At 41.1% G+C, this 26,335-nt stretch overlaps 1 long non-coding RNA gene across 1 annotated transcript; it reads left to right on the top strand.

Moving 5' to 3' along the window:
* Window positions 1-1,777: 1,777 nt before the first annotated feature.
* On the top strand, window positions 1,778-26,308 carry LOC130018398 (uncharacterized). The gene is made up of 3 exons (XR_008791570.1): window positions 1,778-1,908; window positions 5,791-6,205; window positions 26,069-26,308. It is a non-coding gene; the product is annotated as an uncharacterized LOC130018398 (long non-coding RNA).
* Window positions 26,309-26,335: the final 27 nt, after the last annotated feature.

Raw genomic sequence — 26,335 nt, 5'->3', positions numbered from 1 at the left:
ATTTTACTAACAAACTAGTAAACAAAACGTAGATGGAAAAAATTAACTGGATTCAGATACTGAATATAATATACTTTGTAGTTATAGCAGAACTTAGGCATTTGAGGATGAATAAGAATTTTCAAAGGCAGATTGCCGTCAAGGTCATCATTACCAACGTCCCTTTTTACTAAAAACTGGGCTCACACTTGATGTGTAAGTTTGACTTTCTCACTTTCAGAATATGATTCTTCAATCTTAAGGCTATCCCATAAACTTCAGTATGTTAAATTTAGTCAACACATAAATTATTTTAAAAGGCATAAACTTGAAGCATATATATTATATATAATGTCTGATCATGATTATAAAATAGCACAAGACCCTTTATTCTTTTTACCTCTCATTCTGTACATCTATTATACTACTCAGTTGAATGTAGACCAGTCATTCATTTATTTACAGATTTTATTTATTTGTTTTCTTCTAGAACCCTTAAGAAATCTAGAAACAGATTAAAGATGGAGACTGTTGCTCATTTTTCTATCTCTAAAATCTCAGTTTAAAATCAAAAATTGTTTTAAGTTAGTGCACTGTGATTTACAGTGTTTCACACAGGACACTTTACCACCTTTCTGTGACACTTCCTTCTCCCCATTAAATGCTTCCCTCCACTATAGACATTGCCCCTCCCTGTCCTCTTCCCCAACCCCCTCAGGTGACATGTTTCCTATGGAAGACCAGTTCTCATGTCCTTTGTTTCCATTGCTCCTGGCAATTTCATTATTCTACCATTGTGTTTTTTTATGTCCCACATGTGATAAAGATCATTCTGTGTTATTCTCTCTCCCTCTGATTAATTTCATTCAATATGATAGCATGGCAGGTAGGGCCTCCGCCTTGCACACAGACAACCTGGGTTCGATTCCTCTGAGCACCTGGTAAGCTACCTAGAGTATCCATCCGCATGGCAGAGCCTGGCAAGCTCCCCTTGGCGTATTCGATATGCCAAACACAGTAATAAGTCTCACAATGGAGACGTTACTGGTGCCCACTGGAGCAAATCGATGAACAATGGGAGGACAGTGCTGCAGTGCTATGATACACTCCAGTTACCTCCATGTAACAACAAATTTTATAACTTTTTCTTTTCTTCTTGTCAAGTAATATTCTACTGTGTATATATAGCCTGTTTTTTTTCAACCTTTTCCTGGTCCCCATCAAATTCCTGAACCCTCCCAGGCCCTGTGAACACTCAGCCACCAAACTCATTTTCCTTTGGCTTCCAATAATCTCTTAGCTCATCTCTGACATTGGCCTTGTTTGGATAAAATTGCTCAAGGATTCAGGATTAGAGCTTGTAAAATACTCTCAGTTTCGGGGCCGGAGTGTTAGCACATCTGGTAGGGCGTTTGCCTTGCACGCAGCCGACCTGGGTTCAATCCCCGGCATCCCATATGGTCCCCCAAGCACCACCAGGGATAATTCCTGAGTGCAGAGCCAGGAATAACCCCTGAGCATCGCTGGGTATGACCCAAAAAGCAAAAAAAAAAAAAAAACAACCCTCTCAATTTCTTAATATGGAGCTCAAACTGGGTGAAAAATTTTGTGAGCTCCAACTGGACAAAATATATTGTGACCTGAATTTTCTTGAGTAAATTTTCCCAGAGGAACTTCCTATTCAGCTTCCATATCACTACTTGCCAGACACCCACTTCAAGGTTCAAGAGTGCTTCTATTTTTTTGGTTTGTTTTAGGACCACATCTGGTGTTGGCTCTGCACTCAGGGATCACTCTTGAAGGTCTCAGGGACATGCCTGGGATCAAACCCGGGTCAGCCACATGCAAAACAGGCACCCTACCCACTGCACTGTCACCCTAGATGAAGAATGCTCCTACTCTTTAGCATGAATGAGGCTTGCTAAAAAGGTGAGAGGTTTTTGCAAAACGACACTACATTAAATCTAATATTGAAAACTACAGCCACATTTTTTCCATAAGATTGAAATAATTGGAATACTAAACAGTGGAATAACTTCAACTTAACATAAACTTCGTAAGATTAAGTGGTTTAACCTGTAGAGAAAAATCATCAGAGGAAAGAGTAAAGGGAAAAACATAAACATGCAGAATTAGATTAGATAATGATTTTGACCAGAAGTATATATTTGTTTTAAGTTGGTAACATAAATTAGTGGTCAGCATCAAGGTGGACTATTCCTGCTCGTGGTGGCTGCCAAACTATGTTTGATGATGATGCTGATTGATAGTGAAGGTAAAGGTGATTTAATACGAACGCAGCCTTATCCTTGATATGTCAATTCTAAGCCTTCTATACCTGGGGATTCTTACGGTTGCAAAGAGTTTTGTGTTTTTGACTTAAGACAAGGAGTGAATCCGGTAATATGGCAAGGGTTAGTGGTTGTGGTGGTTAACCTAAGAATATATGAGTGATGAAATAACAAACTCACAATGTTGTATAAACTGTCTGTCTGATAAAGTGGCGCATTATGTGGATGAGTTGCAGAGCACTGAGAAGTATGTCCAGTGTCAAAGAATCATCTCAATCTCTTCCTGAAATCTACCAGGGAGTCCCCATTGTATTCACGTGAAATGTGACTCATCACTGTAATGAACTGCATCTTTGGTCCATCATCTCTTTGGGGCCTTTCTCTGGCTGTCGCATATGCCTTGACCACTGTCCTCCCTAGTCTCCAGGCTAGGACCTGTGCTCGGTTCCTAGTCCATTGATGTCTCTGGGGACATCTGTTCTGGCTACCGTGGTTAAAGTGTTTCCCTCTTTTGTTCTCACTGTGGTGTGTTTTATGTTTGACTCTGCTCTCATCTGAAGTTCCCAAAGAGATTTTTTTTCCCTTGGAATACTGTGAACCAATGTAATCTGCAATGTAGGTATTCCACAACTTGGAAATTAAAAAAAAATTAAAGCAAATAACCATTGATCATGGTACTTGATTTTAACCTGATTGGCGAACGCATGTTGCTGTAGGTCATAGCTGGAGCCTGGAGTGGAACATTCATGCCGTTAATGGGGGGAAGCACGATTCGTTGCGTGCCTTCCTGCTGTTATCTGAGAGTGGCATCTGGTCATGTCAGAGAGTGGAAAGTGAAAGATGTGACCAGAAATAATAATTGAGAGGCACTGAAGAGGGAAAAGCCCTAAGAGATCTTTTATCCCTTGAGAACTGTTTCATAAGAACCTGCACAGGCATAATAACAGGCTTGATAGTTACATATTTAGAGTCACTAAAACCATCAAGTAATTTCCTTCAGATAACAGCTTTATTTCCATAACTTTGAAATGCTTCCCAAACTCCCTTTTAAGCTGCTGATTTTATAATTATTATTTTTCAATTTTTCTATAAGTACACACTTAACGTCTATTTTCAAGGTAGCTGAGGAAGTGTGGTGTAGCTTTTACTAGAATTCAGAGTTTTGCCCATTTTTCTCTCAGGAAACTGACATACACATTATTTTATTTCTCCCAAAGAACTGCTCCCAACATTCTTTGCGGGCCAGGCCAGTGAAGCCTGCTCAGTGTGTGTGTGTGTGTGTGTGTGTGTGTGTGTGTGTGTGTGTGTTTGTGTGTGTTGGCGGAGGAAAGGTTGCAGGCAAGCAGAGCTCAAGGAGACCCTCCATTTTTCCTGTCTGTGCAGATAAAACTGGGCAGTTTGCTGCGAGCTGGGTCTCGTAAGAGCTCAAGGACATTTGTGGAGTATAAAATAACATAACACAAGACCGACACCCAAGGACAGTAGATAGAAGGGTCAGGAAGATTGCTCCATAGTTGGAAGCCTGCCTCAGGAGCAGGCAGGCGGGGAGAGGACAGCTGAAATAGAGAAGGGATCATTAAGAAAATGATGTTTGGAGGAATCGATTGGGATGGGAAATGTGTGCCGAAAGTAGATAGAGGACCAAACATGATAACCTCTCAGTATCTTCGTTGCAAACCATAATGCCCCAAAGTAGAGAGAGTACGGGGAATATTGTCTGCTATAGCGGCAGTGGGAGGGTGGGGATATTCTGGGGATATTGGTGGTGGGGAGTGTGCACTGGTGGAGGAATGGATGTTTGATCATTGTGCGATTGTAACTCAGATATGAAAGCTTGTAACTATATCTCATGTTGAATCAATAAAATTTTAAAAAATGAAATTTGTACAAAAAAAATAAAAGAGCCCTAAGGATGATCACAGACACACCCTCAGCCTTTCCTTGTGGGGAGGGCTTGAGCAAGGACTTGCAAGGCTGTCTTACACCACAGTCACTACACTGAGATGTTTCAGAATTTCATTTTCTTTCTTCCTTCAGCTTAGTGGTTGCAATTGTTGTTTGGTTTCTTCTCCATAGTCAGGCAGTTTTGCTTCTGCGATTACAGTGATTTATATTTACTTGTTAATAATTACTCTTATTGACAGAAATATATGATGTGAAAATAGATTGATAGTTCATCACCAGGGATAGTGTCAACACACTCTGATCTGTCTTGCCCTCTCATCTGTGCTCCAGGTCCCTGTAGACTCTTCATCTCTGTCCAGATCTCCAAGAACCTGTTCTCCTCCTCTCATCTCAGTATCCCTCTTCCAGGCAATCTACTTCTGCCCTTTCCCTGTAGCCAGAAACTCAGAGAGTCATCACAGGGCTTGTCTCTTAGAATCCATCCCTTTTCTTTGTAACTTGAGGTCCAATGTTTTTAAAATCCCCAACACCACAAATGATCCTCCAATCCCTACCAAGAGTCATCCCTGAGTACAGAGCCAGAGTAGTCGCCAAACACTGTCCAAATAAAAAAATAAATTTAAAGCTGATCTAATGTATCTTCCCATTCTAAGAAATCACTTTATTTCTTTGACTTCCTTCTATGATTGCAAGTTAAAACATTTATGCCTACAGACAGTGTTTCTTCAGAGAATCTTCTGCCCCTCTATATCACATTTGTTTACTGATTTCTCCCTATTGGGGGCCAACCAAACAACATTTGCAACCACTAATTGCAACCTGTAGAATTTGCTTTCAGATTTCTGGTAACTTTACACTCTTGATGCTAGGCACTCCATTGCTTTAAATAATGTCAGTCTCTCTGTCAAGGAAGAATGGAAGAAGGACTGGAGCAATAGTACTGTAGGTAGGGTGTTTGCCTTGCACGCAGCCAACCTGGGTTCAATCCCCAGCATCCCATATGGTACCCTAAGCTCTGCCAGGAGTAATTTCTGAGTGCAGAGCCAGGAGTAACCCCTGTGCATCACTGTGTGGGACCAAAAAAGCAAAAACAAACAAACAACAACAATAAAAACTGTAGCACTGTGGCTGGAGCGATCACACAGCGGGTAGGGCATTTGCCTTGCATGCAGCTGACCTGGGTTTGATTCTTCTGTCCCTCTCAGAGAGCCCAGCAAGCTACCAAGAGTATTCCGCCCTGTATTCTGACCCAAAAAGCAAAAAAAAAAAAAAAGAAAGAAAGAAAAGAAAAGGAAGAATGAAAGAAAAACATGGCAGATTCATGTCTTTCTGATGTGGGGGGGTGGGTGTCTTCCTTGTGACAAAAGGCTGACCCTGTCTTCAGGTGTATCACCCTGACTCTATGTATCTTCAGACTTCCCATGCTCAGGAAATCACTCACGACTTACACACTAGCCGGATCTCTCGAGTTTGGATGCTAGCTGACAAAGAATCACATACTGGGGCAAACCTGTCACCCCTACATCCAGAGAAGCTGGGATTTCTCAGTTCTCTCCACTGTTCCAAGAGTATTTTCCTTGGGACAAATCAAATTCTTTCCACTTTTGATCTGTAGCCAGGTGGAACTGCTTGAACCAGACAAAGGTGCCATTGTTGAAGTCAAATCAAGGAGCAACTTGGATAATATATCTCTGTGTGTTTTGATGCATAATGGCAGTGAAATTCTCAGAGTGATGCCAAAGAAAAACATCTCTGAGTGGCAAAAAGCTAAGTATCCAACCGTGATTAAAATTAGTGGCTGCCATTTCCAGACAGAGGAATCAATACTAATGAATGTACGATTTTCCTTCCAGGGAGAAAACATCAGTTCAGGCCATGGCAGTGGAAGGTAAGGGGTGTGGAGGAAAGTACAGTCAGCAGCTCAGGGTCTGTATGGGTCTACTATATTCTTCCTGACGTCTGTGCCCTGATGCACTTTGCAGCTTTCTAAATGAATAATGACAAGCCAGAGACCACTGAATAAGCTGAAGGTAATTTGAAAATATTAGAGTTTTGCTGTCTTTAATTTTCTGGCCTCCCATTTATTTATTTATTTATTTATTTGCTTTTTTATTGGGTCACACCCGGCAATGCACAGGAGTTACTCCTGGTTCATGCACTCAGGAATTGCTCCTGGCGGTGCTCGGGGGACCATATGGGATGCTGGGAATCGAACCTAGGTTGGCTGCATGCAAGGCAGATGCCCTACCCGCTGTGCTATTGCTCCAGCCCCCCCCATTTATTTCTATTTTTAACAGAAAAATTTGTGTTTACTATTTGCAAAATAAAGTCGTCAGATTATATACAATATATATATATATATTCATTCAGCATCAGCGCTTGAGCACCTAGTGATGCTCTGAGTATTGTTTCCAGTCCTCGCGAGATAGCAATAATCAAATATAAAAATTGCTACCAATTTACATTGCTAGCTATTGTAAACAGTCGTTTACAATGAAAGAAACAATATAAGAGATTTTGACAGTATTTGGGGTGGTCATGGTGCTCAAGAAAATGAAACTGGAAACAAATCAGGATTGTGTGTGATTTGGTAGGAGGAAATAGACTCACATGGGAGCAGTTAGGGAAGTGTTCTGGAGAAAGATGCACTTGAGGAAAGGCTTGTAGAAGAGTAGGAATGTAAGAATATGTGAAGTCGCAGGGGCTAGGCAGATGGACAGATAGGGCAGAAGCTGAGAATCAGGGCTGGGGCTAGTGTTAGGAAATAAGTTTCAAGAGAGAGAGAGCACTTAGAGAACAGAAAGGGAGGAAGGCCCAGGAGACCTTCGTGATGATTTTATTTCACTGGTATTGAAATAGAGACCATTGGCTAGTTTGTTTTGCTGGGAACAGATAGTAGGACGGAAAGTAGTGAACCCACCTTCCTTGTTTACTTCAGAAATCTATTGTAAAATTCCAGTAGAAAATGCTGTGCTGATAGTCTGGGATGGGGTAGTGAGAGAGATGAAGCTGCAGAAGGTTTTGGGTGCATTTGGGAAACAACGTTGGCAGGAATGGAGAGTACTTGGAAGTGAGGTTGAGAAAAAAGTCTAAGTGTTCCGTGAGCCACTAAACTATTCAACTCCGTCATTAGAAGAGTGGAACTGTTTGGGGCTGCAGAGAAAGGACAGGGGTCAAGACACTTGGATTGCATGTGACCAACCCCAGTTTAATCCCTGGCACCACAAATGGTCCCCCAAGCACCAACAATAGGGGTCTCTGAGCACACAGCTAGGAGTAAGCCCCGAGCACAGAGTTAGGAGTAATCCCCGAATAAGGCCAACTGTGCAGTACCATCAAGCAGTCAGAAAGATTGTTCAATGTGGATAGAGTTTTGATTGGTGTAAGACCTTGGGACTCTTAAAGCACAATCTAGGTGATATAGCGGAATCATGACTGGTCTACCTCATTGATGATACGGATCTCAGTGAAGAGAGTGTGTCTGTTTAGAAAGAAACATTGCAACATGTGTGGGACACAGATTGCATCCTCCTAGATAACCTAGAATTTGGTACCCAGATCAGTGATAGAATGAAAATTTGACATATTTTGCAAATGAATCTTGAGGTTAAATTTTTGCTCACTTAAAATGTATTACAAATGGTGAGAAACAAAATTGTTTATAAAATTAAGAGGGCCATTTGTATCTATTTACTAGACATCTGCCTTTCATGGAATGAGTATCAGTCAGCACTTTGCAGGATGCTCATTTATTTCACATAACAGGAAAACAGTTGTCATCTAGAATGAAGAATAGAGCCTGTAAATTAGAACCAATGTTCTGCCACCTGCTACCTCTGGACACCCTCCTATCGCTTTAACCACACTGTCTGTAGCACTGTCCTCCCGTTGTTCATCAATTTGCTAGGGTGGGCACCAGTAAGGTCTCCATTGTGAGACTTGTTGTTTCTGTTTTTGGCATATCGAATATGCCACGGGGAGCTGGCCAGGCTCTGCCCTGCAACCGGGATACTTTCAGTAGTTTGCCGGGCTCTCCAAGAGGAATGGAGGAATCGAACCCGGGTCGGCCACATGCAAGGCAAACACCCTACCTGCTGTGCTTGGAAATAATAATGACATCTCCCATATGGAATTAGGAAAATGTCATTTTTAATATATGCAAAATGCATAAAACATGTCTAAAGAGAGTAAGTGCTTTTAATATTATATTCTAGGTCTTATTATGTCCTATACATCAAGACCATAAACAGGGAAGAGAATTTTAGATTCAGATTCTCAGGACTTAAAACCCTGACAGTATGTCATCAATTTTTCAGATTTTTTTTTATCAAGATAAAGCTGAAACTACTTTAACTCCATAGGAACAACTTTAGGTTTTAAAAACTCTATAGTCAGGTCAAGTTTTCATTCCATCTAAGAATTTAGCTTGTTACCCATGGCACTGACAGTATCAATGGTATACATAAAATTGTAGCATTCACCATACAAAACTTGCACATGAGTATTTACTGTATTTTCGTTCATAACTGTCAAGCTTTGGAAGCAGCTGGGACGTCCTTCCGTATGTGCATGCAAAAGCCAACCAGCACTTGCACCCAATGGAAGATTATTCAGCCCTACAGGGAAAGAAGTTGTTTTGCCAGGACAGATGCCGAGGGGTCTACGTGGGGACTGGGAAGAGGAGGAAGCAGGGCAGAAGATCACATGGAGCCAGATTCTGCGGGGTTGACGTTTGGGAGAGGATAAGAGCCTGTGCTTCTGCACATCTACTTTACTACGAAAGTAGCACAACACTGGCTGTCAGCCTGGGGCTGGGGTGACTTTGGGCGGCGCTCAGGGGACCGCGAGCATCACAGGGGTTCAAACCTGGGCATCCTAGTGATGCAAAACACGTGCTGACCCGCTGGACTCTCTGGGTACCGCAGGCTTCCTTGGGCATCTCTACTCTGCTTGCTGTGAGAGACACAGCCAGCAGAGGGCAGCTCCAGCCTCCTACCCACCTACCTCACCTGGTTCAGGTCCAGGAGGCCTCCTTCCCCCTAAAGGATCACAAGGGTCTGTTTAAAGCCTCGCAGGATTTTTCATTAATCCACCGTTATTGGCCTGGTGTCATGGGATCGAGTCTATCTGGGGCAGTGACCTGCGGTTTATGCACAAGTTGTGCGCTGTTATCCATCCTTTTAGGAGGTGCTGTTCTTTCTCTGAGCACCCAGCACCGCCTCCTTGAATGCCCAGATCCGTCGACAAGCATTCGTGTCTGTAGCTGATTCTGAACATGTTACAAGCCATGCCCCGAGACTGAAGAAAGACTCCTTTTGTCTGCTGAAAAGGCCTGATGAGCAAGGCAGAGCAAACTCCAGTAAATAGAATCAGGGAGCATGGGTAGGGGGTCGGGGTGAGACTGGGGGAGGCAATTCTGTTAGAGAGAGAGCACACATCAGCAAGTTGGCTACTTCAAAATAAAACTGAATTATGCCCTGATGGACGTGAAGGGAAACGTTTTGGAGGAGCTGAACCATTCTCTTAAGAAAATAGCAATATTCTATATGAGCTAGTAGAAGGGGTAAAAAAAAAGATTTGTTTTCTCTTCAGTATTTGTAAAAGAGTAGAATATTGCAGCCTCTGGATTGATATTAGCACATTTATTGGAAGCAGATGATAAAGCTTTTCAAACAGAAATGTGAAGAAATATCTGGATGCTGTCTTCTTCTTAGCTGGTCTCAAGGATACAGAGGAAACCAAGTTAGCATGCAAACGACAATCATGGTTTCTGCTAATTTCATAATCTCTTGAGACCTGAGACCATTAACTGAAAAACAATTATGAAGAGAAGCATGACACTGTCCTTTATTTACTGACCAGAATGCTGTCTTCCTCCATGTCTCTTAAAAGCAATGGACAAGATGTTACAACTGTTATTCAGTTTAATAAAGAGCCCCCCTCCCCAGGGGGCCAGAGAAATAGCCTGGGGGCACCCATTTTTGATCCCTGGAACCCCATGTGGTCTCCAGAGCACTGCCTAAAGTGATCACTGAGCACAGAGTCAGGAGTAAGCACCGAGCACCACCAGATGTGGTCACCAAACTAAAAAATGTAATAATAAATAAATAAGGAGCTCTCAAACCAGCATCACCATTGCCTGGGAACTTGATCCCGTAGAATGTCTGCCTTTCCTTCCCCCAGGAAAACTGCAGATGCTCCTGGAGGGTTTTAGTCCCACGAGCCTGCAGTGGACCATGGACCTAAGTCACATCCATTCTGAAGGCATTGGTAAGTTTCTGTTGTAAGTTGAATAATATTACCTAAATGCACTTGATGACATTATTTCCCAAGTGTTCAGGCCTCTGAAGCATTCAGAATCTCCTTATGATTCTCCTGGGCTCTTCCTCAGTGCAGGGACACTGGGCTTTGCACAATGACGTCCTGGGACCTTTCAAAGCACAAAGCAAATGGGTATGAAAGTGGAAGTTACATCATTCAGTGGTCTCACAGCTAAGAATCAAGAGGTTTTTCTTGGGGATCTCACCCCCATTGAGAAGTCAGACATGAGAGACATTCAATTAGCACAGATGTATGGCAGGAATTCAGAGAAGGGTGTGTGAAGGGAAATTTTGCCAGGGTGAGGTGGCAGTGAAGATGTGCTAGTTTCTTCCTATTTCCTTGTAGTGTTTTGGCCACACTGAGTAGTGCTCAGGGCTCAGGGATCATTAGTGCTCAGGGATACTCCCAGCTCTCTGCTTGGGGAATCACTCCCTGTGGCGCTCAGAGGATCATAAGGTGCTGGGGATAGAACCTGGGCCTCCAGCTTGCAAAACACATTCTCTTCTCGGCTTTCAATTACCGTTCCAGGAACTGGTGCAAGTTTTCTGGTGTAGAAGACTGAAAACCAGGGGGCTGCCCCAGTGGTTGTAGCTAATGGTCCAAGGACAAGTATATAGACAGATACCCACACATCAGCAGGTGGAAAAGAACATGGTTTAGCCTTTTGAGCTATGTCTCAAGATCCTTTTATTTATGACTTTTAGTGACTATCCTAATTAATGAACATTTTGATGAGTATGTTAATGAGCATTTCCCCTAAATTTTTTTGCCAGGTAATAATTTGATATTCCCATGAAATGTTGTCTGTTTCTCCTCCCTCAGAATCTTCTACTATATTTTAGCTTATTTTTAAAAGATGTTTTTATATTCTTGATAACAATGAACTTTAGTATTGGAATTAAGATATATTCTATATATCATAAATTTTCCCATTTAAAAATGTACCATTTAATGGATTTAATGGATTTTGTTATTTTCACAAAGTTGAGTCACCAACACTAGCTTATTCTAGAATTGAGAAATTCAGTAGTTTCTTCCCCCATTCATTTCTGTAAAACAGATTGATTTTATTTATTTATCTTTTTAGAGAATCCCAAGTAAGCATAAAAGGGAAGATTCTGTTCGTACAGCACCTTTAACATAGACTTCTAGGAAAAAAGGAGTAATTTGGGAAAGCATAACAACACCAAAGAGATAGTAGATGGTGTTATATTCTGTCTCTGTGATTTTTGAGCCTAAAATTTTCTGTACAGTTACACAATCTGTCATGCTATTTACTCCTCTTTTGATATAGATCTTCAAAAATTTATAAACTTCACAGAGAGAGGGGAACAAATGAAGAGACCCCAAATTTTTCTCCTTCATCCAGATGCTTGGCTTTTATCTAGTTATTAATCATACCAGAAGGCCTGCATTGGGCCCGCAGCATGGAACATGGAGACTAGTTGCCCCCCTCATCCTCCTGCCCCTTTGCACCCGCATCCTGCTGAAAGCAAGGCTTGGAGGCATTCAAGGTCAGATCTGCAATCCCGAAAGTCTCATCTCTCAACCTCTGGCAACTTCGGTCTGACTTAATATCTTTGGGATGTTCGCTCTAAGTCAAGATAAGAGTAACCAGTGGGAAGACCCCAGCATGCATAGATCTGACTTAATATATTTGGGATGTTCTCTCTAAGTCAAGATAAGACGAACCGGTGGGAAGACCCCAGCATGCATAGGTCTGACTTAGTATCTTTGGGATGTTTTCTCTAAGTCAAGATAAGACGAACCGGTGGGAAGACCTCAGCATGCATAGTCAAAGCTGAGTATTTATGCTCAGAGGATAGTCTATCAAACATCATTCAAATAAAAAAATAGGGGGACCCTCTTGCTGATACACAAAGAGAAGGAAATTCAAATAAATGAATGTGGAGATATAAAAACACAGGCCAGCCAATCTGTTCGGCTTCTGAGGTATGAAAGAAAATGATTACTGTCAGCTGTTTGTCCCCTACACCAAATTTCAAGTCTGCAGAAGACCATGGCTCTGAGGAAGACCAGGACCCTCAGCACCAGACCTTTCTTCCTCATCACAGGAATGCTTTCATAGGGTCGAAGTTGTCCTGGGAACACCAAAGTGTGTCCAGACTTTCTAATGTGCTCAGTGAGGAAAGGTGTCTGCAAACTTCCAGAGCTCAGAGACCCCAATCTCAGCCGTACCCTTAGACCAAATCCTCTCTACCTCAAACTAGAGGGGAAGCTCAGAGTTCAACCATAACAACACAATCCTATTGGTTGCCTGTCTGGTTATTAATTCATACATCTGTGAAGTGTGATGGGGATTGCACCCTTCTGTACTTCCTTGTGCAGGTTGGTGGAAAGTATAGGGCATGGCATACCCTCGGGCCAGCTGATGGGGAAGTAAGCAAGACTTCCAGGAATAGTAAGAACACATTAAAAGGCTCTTTTTATTCCCCCGTGCTTTCCTGTTGATTGAATTCTTTTCCACTGTAAATCAGTGATGAATTAAATATTGATCCTCTGTGACAAAAGACAATGATAGACTCACATTTTTCTTTCTCAATGCAAGGAACCAATATTTAATATAAAAGCTCAGTTTAAACTCAGAAGGAAGAAGATTGACTCAAGAAAAATATTTTCCCATAGCTTTAAATTTTCAAATAATATTTGAATTCACAAAAGGACCCTATGATGTAAATATAAATCTAAAAATAGGTATGTTCTTATAAGCATAATTCCCAAGTCATCATATTTCAGATTATGAAGTCCTACTTTTCAAATTTAAGTTTTGAAGGCAGGCTACAATTAATTTAATAGAAAATGTAAAGGTGTCATTATTGTATGTTTTCTTCATAAATATATATGATGATTTTTGTGGGGTTAAGACAACTACTAGAAGTCAGTGGCAATGAATCATTTTTTAGCCTTTAGCTTCATGGCAGAAGATGACATTAACTGTAATTTTATGTGCATTGTCTTTGCAGTTGTCAATGTCTCTCATAAAATCATGGAATCTCAATCATCTCTCTGAAATGTGATATTCAGTCTCATTTTTGTGCTATCCTGTCCAAGAGATAGGACTCTGGCATGTGTTAATAGTAAGGGAGCTTTAATCTGTCTTTTGCAACACTGATTCTTGATTTTCTTTTGTGGTTTTTTGAGGGGTTTTGTTTTGTTTGTGTTAGTGTGGCCCTATCTGAAGCTGCAATCACTAGACCAATACTTTGAAGTCTAAACACAGACTTTTATTCAGTCTGAATTTGTGAGGGCCCCACGGGTCCATTAAGACATGATTAACCTTCTATCTGTCTGGATATCCAATCCTATGAGGCAGGAGGTGAACATAAATAAGAAGGAGTAGTTGAAGCGTCACAGTGTAAGTATATGAACATCCCTCAAAAATATATGCAAAATTATCTTAGACCTCTAGGGTGTTTGCAGAGAACTTCATTAATTAATGCACTGACTCGACAGTATTATTGGTAAAAGCTAGTATTTTAGAAGGATGGGAAACAATGTCAGATACAAACATGATACGACTGTGCATGGCTAATTAGGTGAGAAATGGTATGCTGGACACAGGACCTTGGTGCAGAGCTCAGATCCGAGCTCAGGGCAAGCTGCAGGAAACAACCAACAGAAGGGAGCTCTGTGGCAGGAAATAGTAACTAGTTTGCTCGAGCGGGCCCAGTAACGTCTCCATTGGAGACTTTGTTGTTACTGTGTCTGGCATATCGAATACTCTCGGTAGCTTGCTGGGCTCTCTGAGAGGGGCGGAGGAATCGAACTCGGGTCAGCCATGTTGGCCGCTTGTAAGGCGAACGCCCTACCCGCTGTGCTATCGCTCCAGCCCAGTAACTAATTTAGCCATAATAATTGTTTCTTTCTTTTTTTTTAATATAGGAGTACTGCCATTTATTTAGCCATTGATTAAGCTGATGGAATTGGGCATGAACTCCACATAACTTTTTTTATTTTTTAATTTTATAAGTTAGTTCACAATGTTTGATTACATTCAATATTCAAACACCAATCCCACCACCATTACACCTTCCCACCACCAAATTTGGGATGTCTCCATCCCAAGCCCCAACCCCTGTCCCAAAACATAACTGAAACAATATATTTTGTAGTGTCTGTTATGAAGAACTGCAACACCCATTCTCCATAATTACCACACCATATTTGATGGGGTTCAGATAGTAGGAAACAAATTATAGAGGGAAATATATATATAGGCATATAAACATATTTTCAGATATATGTACCAAAGCTCACATCATCTAACTTTAACAACATGTTAGTGATAACCTATAGAATGTCTTAATGGCCCCTGCCGAAACAGAACAATCTTCAAACTATTTCCTATATGAACACTTTTTCGTAAGCATGTTCAATTGTTTCATGTATATGGGTTTATGGTGTAGATAGATTCACAAACCATGAGGTGCTCATTAATAGATGGAATTTTTATCTTGGGAAGTACCCTGACTGGTGTCTTTCTGACAGCAGAGTGATTTAGGATATGTGTATTTGAAGGAAACAGCTCTTGCATAGGGCTTCTCTCCTACTCACAATGTGCTCCTCAAATTGTAAATTAATTAATTCTGTAATATTTTGTACTTCTTTGTGCCACTTTAGATTTATTTTGCCAGGGACTTTTCAACTTGATTTATGTCTTAAGTTTCAAAATCCACTCTATTTGAGGAAAGAACAAAAACTTCGAGCCAACTTCAGCTGCTAATAAATTAACCTCAGGATTCCGTTCAAGCATGCATGAGTCTGCATGAATTTGAGACATATATTTATGATTGGACCAAGAAAGATCCCAACCTACCATAGTCAGGTCAAAAAAGAGAGAGGGACATCCATAGAGGACTCCCCGTGGCACAGGCTGAGTGACTCCAAATTCTGCATTGACACTGGAGTATCTAAAGATTAAAAACAAAAGTTATCTTGACTTTATGCTTAATTAATCTAACGTACAATAACTATACAACAAAAAAGCCATTTGAAAAATCTAAAATATTAATAGATTTTATTGAATTTCATTTTGATTTGAAACATTATAAAATTTTAAAAATGTATTTTTACTTCTCATGGTTCATGTATTTCTTTCACTGACAAATGATAAACCTCTTACCACTAATTCTAGATTGGGTGTATTTTCTTAAATATTTTCTGACTTACATTGTCTTTTTAATCACCTCTTTTGTTCATTAAAAAAATTTACATTTCGCCCTCTCCTCTCTGGAAAGAAAGATGGCGGCCACATGGGAGCCTTGTGGACAGCAGGTATGAGCCGGGGGTGTGGGGGCGACTAAAACCTCATGGGAAGGGGGGCGTTCCGGTCCGTCCTTCACGCCCTACCGAGGTCACCAGTTGCCCCCCACGAGCGGCTCTCCAGCACGGCCACAGCCCCAGAAGCACAAGGGCTTAATGCAGAACCCAGCAGCTTGGAGCAGAAAAGTGAAAGGACTATGCGTTAATCCAGGCAATCATTTCTGCCCAGAGGGGAAAGGGTGTTGCTCCCTTCCGCCCTCCTCCCTCTGGAAAGAAAGATGGCGGCCACATGGGAGCCTTGTGGACAGCAGGTATGAGCCGGGGGTGTGGGGGCGACTAAAACTTCATGGGAAGGGGGGCGTTCCGGTCCTTCCTTCACGCCCTACCGAGGTCACCAGTTGCCCCCCACGAGCGGCTCTCCAGCACAGCCACGGCCCCAGAAGCACAAGGACTTAATGCAGAACCCAGCAGCTTGGAGCAGAAAAGTGAACGGACTATGCATTGATCCAGGCCATCAAGTCTGCCGGAGGGGAGAGGGTGTTGCCCCATTCGCCCTCTCCTCTCTGGAAAGAAAGATGGCGGCCACATGGGAGCCTTGTGGACAGCAGGTATGAGCCGGGGGAGTGGGGGCGACTAAAACCTCATGGGTCGGGGGGCGTTCCGGTCCGTCCTTCATGCCCTACCGAGGTCACCAGTTGCCCCCCACGAGCGGCTCTCCAGCACGGCCATGGCCCCAGAAGCACAAGGACTTAATGCAGAACCCAGCAGCTTGGAGCAGAAAAGTGAATGGACTATGCATTGATCCAGCCCATCAAGTCTGCCGGAGGGGAGAGGGTGTTGCCCCATTCGCCCTCTCCTCTCTGGAAAGAAAGATGGCGGCCACATGGGAGCCTTGTGGACAGCAGGTATGAGCCGGGAGTGTGGGGGCGACTAAAACCTCATGGGAAGGGGGGCGTTTCGCTCCGCCCTTCACGCCCTACCGAGGCCACCAGTTGCCCCCCACGAGCGGCTCTCCAGCACGGCCACGACTCCAGAACACAGAAACCAATTTCTTAACTATCTGACTTTCAGTAGAAATACTTCCAGGGTCAATAAGTAAAATAGCAGAAATCCAAAACCAACATTTAATTCTTGAACCCAGCTGGAGAAAGCAAATCACTTCACAATGCTTTTTCAGCATGTCTGATTTGGGGGGGGGGGGTAAACTCTAAATAATAGTGGTGAATCTTTTATTGAAACAATCTAATCAAAGCGGATAGAGTGTTAACTAGAATTCATCTGCCTCACAGGGACGGGGAGGGGTGGGGGGTGGGGTTTTATTGGGGTTCTTCATGGGAAAAAATAAGTATTGGTAAAGGGAAATGTGTTTGATATTTGCATGACTGAGACATAAACCTGAAAGCTTTGTAACCTTTCCCACAGTGATTCAATAAATAAATAAAAAAAAAAATTTACATAGGTATCTCCTTTTATTTTACTTCGAGTTTAAACATTATTGTGGTTTTATAACCTGCAAAGAACTTCCTTGATTGAAATTTATAGGTAAATTTCATGTGGATCAAATAAAAGAGCAAAATATCAATAGAAGAAATAAAAATAATACATACAAACATTCTTGATGTCTAGTTCTCATTAGAAGTTGAGGGTGGGATGCGTTTGAGAGTTGCTTAACTTCCAAAGAGCCAGGTAAGGAAGGTAAAGCCAATTTTACAATTCAGGAAACTCCTGTTTATGGTGATTATCCCTATCTAGAACAAGACGAGATCCAATATTTTTTTTGAGATTTACTTTTGTCAGTATAGTCCCTGAATAAGCAATGGAATCACTCTGGGTATTTCTACATTTCAGACTTTTTTTTTCCTATTTGCAGGAAGAGATTATGATGTGTGTGTCTATGGATGAAAATCTTTGGGCTTTGGTGATACGCTTTTTTTTTTATGTCAAATGCCGATAAAATAAAAACTGAGATTTATATGTGTATAAAACCTATAGACTTAGAAACCAGGGCAATAGTACAGTGGGAAGGTCCCTAGCCTTGCATATAACCCACCCAGGGTCCATCCCTGGAGTTACATATGATTTCCTGTGTCCCACCAGGAGTGATCTGTAACCAAAAAGCCAGGAAGAAGCCATGAGAACTGCTAGGTTTGGCCCCAAGCCAACAAAACAGAGCAATAGATTTATCTCCAGTATAGAAATATACAAGATGCTTGCCTTGCACTCCGTGACCAGGTTGTATCTCCTGCATTCCATAGGGTCCTTTGACTACCACCAGGAGTAATTTCTGAGCGTGGAGCCAGAAATAACTGGCCCTGGGTATGAACCCCTCCCAAATAACCGATAGATTTATCTCTATATTTACAGATGGATGAACAAAGAGTTGCTTTGACATTACTACTGTTCTAATTTTATTTAATCCAATGTGGAATTTAAAATGTTTGTAAGAATTACAAGGCAATTTACGTTCCCAACGCGTATTTTCCTTGCTTAGATTTCAGCAGAACAGACATGGGCATATCTATGGCGATTGTGGCTTAAGGGAAAAAAAGAGCAGAAGAAAGGCACATAACGATGAGACAGGGGTAAAGGATGCGGGCCCACTGGTGATGTAAGCGCATCATAGTACAGTTGTATACTGAGAGTGCAGTCTCAACATCACTGAAACTATGAAATCCCGACCACAAACACTGTGCCAGAGAGATAGTACAGTGGGTAGGACATTTGTCTTGCAGTGCCCACCTGGGTTCAATCCTGGCATCCCACATGGTTTCCCCAGCACCACCTCAGTGCAGAGCCAGGAGTGGGTGGACTCTGGTGGAGAGAAATTGACACTGGTGGTAGGATTTGTTTTGGAGTAAAACTCAACTACCAACAACGTTTTAAATCACGGTTTTTTAATTAAATCATTTTTTAAAGGAAGGAAACTGCATTGAACACTCCAGATTGCTCAGTCAAGGGCTTTAGCTCCACCTCTGTGAATCTTCAGCTCATTTCCATGCAGGCTGGCATTTCCCAGAACATCTATCCTTGGAATGCTTCTATTCTTTTTTTTTAATTTTTATTAGTGAGACACCATGAGGTACAGTTGTAGACTTACAAATTTTGTGCTTGGGTTTCAATTATAGAATGATCAAATACCCATCCCTCCACCAGTGCCCATTTCCCACCACCACAGATCCCAGTATTCCTCCCACACCCCATCCCCCCATCCCACCCTGCCTCTGTGGCAGGGCATTCCCCTCTGTTCTCTCCTTTTGGGTGTTGTGATTTGGAATATATCCCAAAGAAGCAAAAAAGTATAGTCAAAGTGACATCTGCACTTGTTTGTTCATTGTAGCACTCTTTACAATAGCCAGAATCTGGAAAAAACCTGAGTGCCCGAGAACAGATGACTGGTTAAAGAAACTTTGGTACATTTGCACAATGGAGTACTATGTAACTGTTAGAAAAGATGAAGTCATGAAATTTACATACAAGTGGTACTGCATGGAAAGTATCATGTTAAGTGAAATGAGTCAGAAAGAGAGTGATAGACATAGAAAGATTGCATTCGTCTGGGGAACAGAAAGTAACAAAATAGGAGACTAACACCCAAGAATGGCTGAGATTAGTACCAGGAGTTTTGCTCCATGGCTTGGAGGCCAGCCACACGTGCTAGGGGAAAAGGAAGCTCAGATAGAGAAGGGAGCACCAAATAAAGGGTGTTGGGAGGATCCTCCCAGGATGGGAGAAGCATGCTGAAAGTAGACTATAGACCAAACAGGAATGCTTTTATTCTTAATGGCAATAGTAGCCAATGGTTACCGCAGGCAGGGCGGGGTTGTTCAGGTTGTGATGCCTAAAAGTGATCACCTGAGTGGGCCTCAGGAATGCTGACTGTCCCCTCGACAGAACTCATTTAGGACTAGTGAGTCTTTAACAAAAAAAAAAACACATGGACACACACAAGGCTTGAGGCGCAAGATGCACAAAATGACTGCATCCCACCATCACAGAAGGGTCTCTGCCACTCCAACACTCTGCTACGTTACTCCTAACACAGGACCCCACCCCAAGCCCTCAGCCCTGCTACTCACCATTTGACCCGTGGGGCTATAGAGAAGTCCAAGTTTCGTTTTCATTCAATACTGTTTATTATATTATTGCTTTCATATATATCGCTTAAGAGTAAAGTCTTTGTTCTTCTTCCATAGACTTACTTCACGTAACATGAACCCCTCTGCTTCCATTCACCTAGAAACAAAAGTCAACTATTCATTTTCTTTTTATTGCTGAGTGGTATTACATTGGGTCCTATCACGGTCATGGTCCTCCCGTTGTTCATCGATTTGCTCGAGTGGGCCCAGTAACGTCTCCATCATGAGACTTGTTGTTACTGTGTTTGGCATATCAAATACGTCATGGGTAGCTTGCCAGGCTCTGCTGTGTGGGCGAGATACTCTCAGTAGCTTGCCGGGATCTCCAAGAGGGGAGGAGGAATCGAACTCAGGTCGGCCATGTTGGCCGCTTGTAAGGCAAATGCCCTACCGCTGTGCTATCGCTCCAGCCCACTTATACTAGAATTTCTTTATCTATTAATCTGATGTTGGATATTTGAGTTATTTTCATATCTGAGTTATTGTACTTAGCATACCAATGAACATAGGTGTGCATGTATCTTTTTTAAGCAATAACTTAGCATTCTTGTGTTAGATGCCAAAAAGTAGAATACTTGTATCATATGGTACATCTAGTTTTCACATAATTGAGAACTCTTTATACCATTTTCCACAAAGGCTAAATCAGATGGAATCTCCAGCTACAATGAATGAGGATTCCTTTTTATCATTATATCCTGACAACACTGGTTGTTTTCAGTGTGTGTGTGAGAAAGAAGGTGTGGGTGTGTGTGTGTGGGTGGGTGTGTGGGTGTGCGTGCATGCCATTCTCATTGATGTGATTTGATATCTTATTGTCATTTTGATTGCATTGTCTTGATAATAATTGATGGTGAATAATTTTTCATATGCCTACTGGCCATCTGCATGACTTCTCTAGGGACGTATATGTTTACTTCACTCCCATTTTAATGGCATTACTGATTTTCTGTTTTTAAGCTTTGTGAGTGATTTATATATCATGAACATTAACCCTTTCTCTGAAGTTTGGTTGAACTCATTATTTTCACTCCTGTGTAACATTAAACTATAAACATATAATAATTTGAAACTGAGTTAATAAATCCTTTGATGGTTTATTTTTTAAGACTTTATGAGCCTATCTGCAGTGAATGTCTTTTTGTATTTGTGTATCTGTGAAGACTTTTTGCAGTGCATATGATGGATGAGCATAAAGATTGGATAGATATCATAGCTTCTCTGTCAGTAGTAGTATTTCTCCATCTTTGCTACACACACTTCTCTAATCTTCATATATGCTTGCTATTTTCAGACCTTTAAAATGTTGCCACAATTAAGGTGGGTGTGAAATAGTTCTCAATTTGTCTTAGATGACTATTAGAGATCATTGCACATATTAACAAACATTAGATTTCCTCCTACCTATTCATTTGTACATGGATTCTAAACAAAATAGAAGTTCTGGATGTGATAAAGATCATACCTCAAAACATAAAAAAAACTAAACTTAACAGAAATTATGTTTTGTGTGTAATGGTATTCTGAAATTAATCACTGGATTTAAGTGATTTCTTTAAGTAAAATTTAGTCATAATGGTTTCTATATCACTTCATTATTTGAAACAGATGATTTGTTTAAATTAAAAACTAGTTCCAATATGGATTTAATTTTTACATACTATTCTTATTAGCTATGTCTTTATCATTATGAACATTGCTAATGAGTTTTTCAAGTGAATTAATTTTGGTTATAACTATAAAATATATTATTTTTCTATACTTAAAATAGAGAAGAAAATTTAATCATAATCTCCCACACAAGTAAGAACAGCATTAATATTTTATAGCTATTTTATTTCTCTCCTTATTTATATATAAATCTCAAATTTCTATTTAAATATGAATATTATGTACAAGAGTATTTTGCTATTTCCCACACAATACAATGCAGTGAATATTTCTACACTGTCAAATATTATTTTGCAAGAGTATTTTAAATAACTCAGGAAATTCTATTATATAGATATGAGGTAGTTTAAACATTTCTTTACTTTTCTCTGTACATTTCTCATACTTAGGTCAACTTTCCAAGTAGAAGTGTAGATAAAAACCATCTTTATTTCTTACTGAAAAAATAGCAGCAATGGAAAATTTCTCTGGAATATGACTGGTTATAATATAATTTTCCTCCAACTGCTGAACTATTTTAAAATATTATTTCCTATCATCAAGCTATTACAATATGGAATGCCTCATTTTTCAAACATAATATGTGCATACACACTTGTGAATACTCCTACACATGTGTGCGCACACACTTCTCATGTTCTTTAGTTGAGGGATTAATATACAGGCTCAAATTTTGTCAAAGGAAACTTTAAGCCTATGGGTGCTTTATTATTTGAACAATTCTGTAATCACTCCAAAAACTGTTAATTTAGTTTACATTTTCTATACCGTAGCTTTGTTCAATGGTATGGCCAATTTTGTGGCCATACCTGGTTCTGCTCCAGGCTTACTCTGGGTTCAGTGCTCAGGGATCTCTTCTGGAGGGTCTCGGTACTGGAAATTAAACCCAGGCCAGCCAGATCCAAGCAAGAACTCAACCCTCCCATATTATCTCTCTAGATCCCTGCAGTGAAATTTTAAAAGTGTCGATACTGGCTGGAGCGACAGTACAGTGGTGTTTGCCTTGCATGCAGGCCAACCTGGGTTCGAACCCAGCAAGCTACCGAGAGTATCCCGCCTACATGGCAGAGCCTGGCAAGCTCCCTGTGGTGTATTCTATATGCCAAAAACGGTAACAACAAGTCTAACAATGGAGATGTTACAGGTGCCTGCTCGAGCAAATCGATGAACGACAGGAGGACAGTGCTACACAGTGCAATACTGCTTTTCAGTTGCAAAGGGTGGGGCTTTAATATGAAATCCTTTAAACTGACAACCATATTTTAAGGATTCCATGTTGACAAGTCCAACTTCCAGGTTGAAAGTGCCACCATTAATAGTGTAGCACTTTAGCACTGTCCTCCCGTTGCTCATCGATTTGGTCGAGCGGGCCCAGTAATGTCTCCATTGTGAGACTTGTTGTTACTGTCTTTGGCATATCGAATACGTCACGGGTAGCTTGCCAGGCTTTGCTGTGCAGGCGAGATACTCTCGGTAGCTGGCCGGGATCTCCAAGAGGGGCGGAGGAATTGAACCTGGGTTGGTCAGGTCGGCCGCGCGCAAGGCAAACGTCCTACCGCTGTGCTGTCTCTCTTGCCCTATTAATTAATAGTGTGAACAAAGTAAATCTCAGTGTCACACAAGCTGTCGAGTTTCTCACTAAACTAAACAAGTGCCATATTTTACTGAGTCTCAAATGCATAGATTGTTGCTGGGGAAACAGGGCAACTGCTGATACATCTGCTTAGCAAACATGAGACTCTGAGTTCAGTCTCTGGCATAGCCTGTCCTGACCCTCACCCTAGCACTACAGAAGATCCCTATAAAAAAACATAAATCATGCATGTATAATTACATATATCATATATTGTATCACTTGTATCATTTGTCATCCAGTTGTTCATGGATTTTCTAGAGCGGGTGCCAGTAACGTCTCCGTTTGTCCCTGTCGCATGCTAGCGTGGCCCAATGGCGTATTGGGGGCTCTTTCAGAGTCGGGGAATGAGACCCATTATTGTGACTGTTTTTGGCATATCAAATACGGCACAGGTAGTTTGCCAGGCTCTGCCATGTGGGTGGGATACTCTGGATAGCTTGCCGGGCTCTCTGAGAGGATATCATCTATTATACATATATAATTATTATATAAAATTCGTTTTTATATTCCAAATAAAGGTAATCCTATTAGAAACTTTCTCCAAAAATACAGTTGGTGGTTTTCTGTCTTCTTAGCAGGAAATAAAACAACAGCACATCTCCTAGCCGATGGCTTCCTACATTCTTTAGATTTTGGTAGTGTTGGTGGTGCATTTACCAAGACTTTCCATAGACTAACAACCAGACAAGGTAGAAACCATTCTCCTTGAGCTTGGGCTGGCGTTCTAAAGCAGTTACATGTTTGATTCCTCTGCCTACCTACCTGAACAATCTGGATGTGCACCTTAGACCTAGCTTTTATTCACTCTGAGTTGCATTGTTCACTGCACCCATATTGTTGCATTCAGCATTACCACATATTTTTCTATCTATGATATAGGATTCACATGCTTATGCTTATGCATAAACATTAATATAGCCACTCAACCATTGATGGGTGGGTTTTTTTGTGTGTGAAAGACAATTATTAATTTAGGTAGAGTAAAGGCATACAAGAGTTCAGACAAGGTGTTCTTTTCTCAGATTCTGGTAAAATTCTATTTCTTGATATAAATTTCTGGAATGCAGTTATTGTTTACTTTGTCAAAATGTGGAATTCCAAATAGATGATATATGAAAACTTTTCTGTTTGTTCCACTGTGTTATTTTTACTGCTGTGACAAAGACGAGAAAGCTGAGAGTTACATACCAACTTCTAATTATTTTGCACGAACCCATTGGCCAGAACTAGTATTCTGTCTTCTGATGCATGTATAAGATTAAGGACTGTGTCGTGGGGCATCATAGCACAATATTATTGTGTACATATTTTTCTTTCTTTACACATTCATCGATTTGCTCAAGCGGGCCCAGTAACGTCTCCATTGGAGACTTTGTTGTTACTGTGTTTGGCATATCGAATACGTCACGGGGAGCTTGCTGGGCTCTCCGAGAGGGGTGGAGGAATCAAACTCGGGTCGGCCATGTTGGCTGCGTGCAAGGCAAACGCCCTACCGCTGTGCTATCACTCCAGCCTGGTAAAGAGCAAATTGGGCCCATCTAGCTCAGATGATGGGGCTTTGTCTAGGATTTTATATATATGAATAAAATTTATTGATAAGGCAGGAAATAACTCAAAAAAATATTGTTTGTACTGTAAATCACACTGCAAAAAAATTTAAAAACACATCTTCCATTAAAGCAGGTGAGAAGCGACTGGGTGGGGGTTGGTGGAGGGAATTAGGCATTGGGGAAGGAAGCAGCATTGAAATATTGTATGTCTGACAAGTGGTACTACATGGAAAATATCATGCTAAGCAAAATGAGTCATAAAGAAAAGGACAGATATAGAAATATCTGGGTAACGTAAAGTAACAAAATAGGAGACTAACACCCAAGAATAGCCAATAGGTACTAGGAGGTTTACTCCATGGCTTGGAGGGCAGCCACATACACGCTAGGGGAAAAGGCAGCTCAGATAGAGAAGGCAGCACCAAATAAAGGGTGTTGGGAGGATCCTCCCATCTAAGATGGGAGATGCATGTTGAAAGTAGGCTATAGACTGAACATGATTGCCTCTCAATGACTCTTTTTCAAACCACAGCACCCAAAAGGAGAGAGAGAACAAAAGGGAATGCCCTGCCACAGAGGCAGGGTGGGATGGGGGAATGGGGGGTGGGAGGGATACTTGGATAAGTGGTGATGGAGAATGGGCACTGGTGGAGGGATGGGTACTCCATCATTGTATAACTGAAACTCAAGCACAAAAATTTGTAAGTCTACAACTGTACCTCATGGTGTGTTACTAACAAAAATTTAAAAAAAGAAATATTGTATGTCTGAAACCCAATCAGGAATAACGTTGTGATTTCATGGTGACTAAATTTTTAAATATCTAAAAGAAATTAAAAAGAATTAAAAATGCTGTTTATGGAGGTCAAAGATGTTCCCTGGCATAGCTTGAAGTGCAGGAGCAGCCAGTGGAAAGGGACTCAAGTGGTAGATGCAGCCTCACAGTTTTACGATCTATCAAGACTAGTGAAGGGACCAGAAGTCAGGACCTTGGGTAGGAGAGAGATGTTCCAAGAGAGGATTGAAATTATTTGCTATTGGGTTAAAAAGAGGACGAGGCGATGAATCACGTCTTCGGTTTGAACCAGTGGGTGCCTTTAGAGAGATACAGGAAAAGGCACCCTTCAAGTTGCTATTGCTTTGGGCTCTGGTAAGTTAGACATATTTCATCGAAATCGACTGTGAAACATTTCAGAGAAGATTTGGTATTTTTGAACTTGTAATTGGCATGTTTCTTATGTGCTTATCTCTTTCCACTTAAAAAATGTCTTTGACTTCGCATTTTTATTTTAACAGATGAGAAACTCAAAGGGGAATATTATTACAATATCGTCTCACTAAAGATCTACTTTTAAAGCTATACTACGACTGAGTGCTGCCTGGAGCTATTATTGTAAAATTAATTTGAAATAGTTGTAAGAGAAACTGTGATTTAATTGAAGTTCTTATTGTATTTGCCTTGAAATACTGAACAAAGTTGTAATTTTTGGTTTATTTTCATTAGTCAATCTAGTAAACACTGAGCATTAAAATTGATTTACCAGCTCTTTGTATGTTTTCATA

This window comes from Sorex fumeus, unplaced genomic scaffold (genome assembly GCF_029834395.1).
Source record: "Sorex fumeus unplaced genomic scaffold, SorFum_2.1 ptg000264l, whole genome shotgun sequence".
Classification (NCBI taxonomy): Eukaryota; Metazoa; Chordata; class Mammalia; order Eulipotyphla; family Soricidae; genus Sorex; species Sorex fumeus.
The sequence above is the reverse complement of the archived record's forward strand: the minus strand, read 5'-3'. Positions and strand labels throughout refer to the sequence as shown.